This window comes from Amphimedon queenslandica, unplaced genomic scaffold, assembly GCF_000090795.2.
Source record: "Amphimedon queenslandica unplaced genomic scaffold, v1.1 AMPQUscaffold_9910, whole genome shotgun sequence".
Lineage (NCBI taxonomy): Eukaryota > Metazoa > Porifera > Demospongiae > Haplosclerida > Niphatidae > Amphimedon > Amphimedon queenslandica.
Genome location: NW_003549819.1, coordinates 2,381 through 4,598, shown reverse-complemented (window position 1 = coordinate 4,598; position 2,218 = coordinate 2,381). Strand labels below are relative to the sequence as shown.

Genomic DNA, 2,218 nt, shown 5'->3' with positions numbered 1-2,218 from the left:
GGTACCAGGAGAATCGCTCAGTGAAGGAGAGCCCATCTAAGCCATTTATAAGGCTGTACAACGTAAGATAAAAGATTTATAAGCGTTTAAAAATTATAAAAACGGCCACCATCTTGAAAAATCTACCTGAATCCTACATATAGGCTACCGCCTATATAATACATGCGTGGACAAATTTGCGAATTAAAAGCTGGCCTAATGTATTGATCAAGCAAAACCATCAAAATAAAGTACCGCTAAATCACACGACAGTCACATGATTTCAATTACCTGATTTAGTGACTCCAGAGTGAAGTACATGGCAGAGCAGGAGGTGGAGAGAGGCAGGTATTGCTGGGAGACTCTGTCAACTTCAGCCATTACAGTATCAGTCTCCTCCATCTTCCTCTGAACTTCTGGAGCCTCTTCCTTAAGAGTCTCAAGCTCAGTAATGATTCTAAAAATAGACACAACAAAGATTACATCATGTAATAAGTGTTACTATATTTAGATGTATTGTTACTATTATTAGTGATGATTCTAAAAATAAATACATTACATCATGTAATAGTTGTTACTATATTTAGATGTGTTGTTACTATTATTAGAAGTTACTACATGTATAATTAGAATTGGGGATACCTGTTGTCGTCTAGGATAGGACAGGGTTCAAGATTGGGTCGTAGCTCTCAACGTCCTAGAGGGATTGAGTATGAAATAATGAGTGTTTTCTGACAGGGTTCTTAGTTTTAAAAAAAATCCAAAAATATTCCAACGCTGTTGGAAAAAAGTCAGAAAAAATTCCAAAAATAAAAATAAAAATATTTCCATGATCTTGTAAAAAAATCAGAAAAAATTCCAAAAATAAAACGAAAATAATCCAAAAATATTATAACACTCATAATAAAAAATTCAAAAAAATTACAAAAATTAAATAAAAAAATATGAAAATATTCTTAGGCTGTTGAAAAAAAAATCAGAAAAATTTGAAAAATAATATAAAAATAACCTGAAAATATTTTTAAACTCATGATTAAAAAATCTACCGTATTTCCTTGAAATCTTTTCGCCCTCGAACTCTATTCGCCCTTGAATTATATCCGCACCATTAAGAAGGCTGAATGAAATAATATTCGCCCTTGAATTATTACCGCATGTTGCGCATGCGCAGTAGAAATAATACACGTGTTGCCCACGTGTGTTTACATGAGCATCCTCTTATCATAACCTTTGCAATGGCTTCTAAAAAAAGAAGTTTTGATGTGGCTTTTAAGCTAAATGTAGTTGAAGAGGCTAAGAAAACAAGTAACAGAGCAGCTGCAAGAAAGTTTTCTATTCTTAGCAATTGAACTATTAAAACTTATGAATTTACTTTATATTAAAAATAGTTAATAAAAATTGGAGTAGGTGTGGTTACACTTAAAATGGTGACTGGAGCTGAACTTAATAGTGTTCGCCCTTGAATACTATTCGCCCCTGTATTGTACCCGCAGTGCTCTTGCTTCTGAAATTAATAGTACCCGCGGATAGAATTCAAGGAAATACGGTAAAAAAATTCCAAAAATTGAATTTAAGAAAGCTAAAAATACTCCCATGCTCTCTGAAAAAATCAAAAATATTTTCAAAAACAAAAATAAATAATCTGAAAATATTCCCACTGCCAAAAAATCAGAAAAAATCGAAAAATATAGTAAAACTATTCTGAAAATATTTCTATGCTCGGAGAAAAATTATAAATAAATTCCAAAAATAAAATAAAGAAAATCTGAATAAATTCCCACACTCCTGCAAAAATTTTTAAAAATTCCAAAAATAAAATAAAATTCGAAAAATACTCCCACACTCATGAGAAAAAAATACAAAAAATTCCATAAATTAAATAAAAAGTATCCGAAAATATTCTAACGCTCTCGGAAAAAATAAGAAAAAATTAACTCAAACTTTATACACAACATAATGACAGGTACGTGTATATGTATCAGAAAATATTACAAAAATTGAGAATTCTCTACTTTTTAATCTTGGCGAAATTTAGCTAATGCCCCTGTACTATAGTACAGAGGATTTGACCCAATTTTTAAACAACTTTAAAAATTTATAAAAAATCTAAATTTAATTGGAATTAGCTCAAACTTTCTACACAACAAAAGAACATGTATATGCATCACTAAATTCCATATACACAATTAAAATCAGACTTTAACTAAAACACTCCTCTCTCTCTCTCTTACCTGAGCAA

The 2,218-nt window shown here is 30.6% G+C and overlaps 1 long non-coding RNA gene across 1 annotated transcript in view; it reads right to left on the bottom strand.

Annotated features, from left to right (window-relative positions):
* Window positions 1-274: 274 nt before the first annotated feature.
* Window positions 275-2,218, bottom strand: part of LOC109590515 (uncharacterized) — a 2,761-nt gene continuing 817 nt past the window's right edge. Inside the window, exons 3-4 of the long non-coding RNA XR_002189360.1 lie at window positions 622-676; window positions 275-436 (exon numbers count right to left, since the gene is read on the bottom strand). This is a non-coding gene — a long non-coding RNA (uncharacterized LOC109590515). The remainder of the gene's footprint in view (window positions 437-621; window positions 677-2,218) is intronic.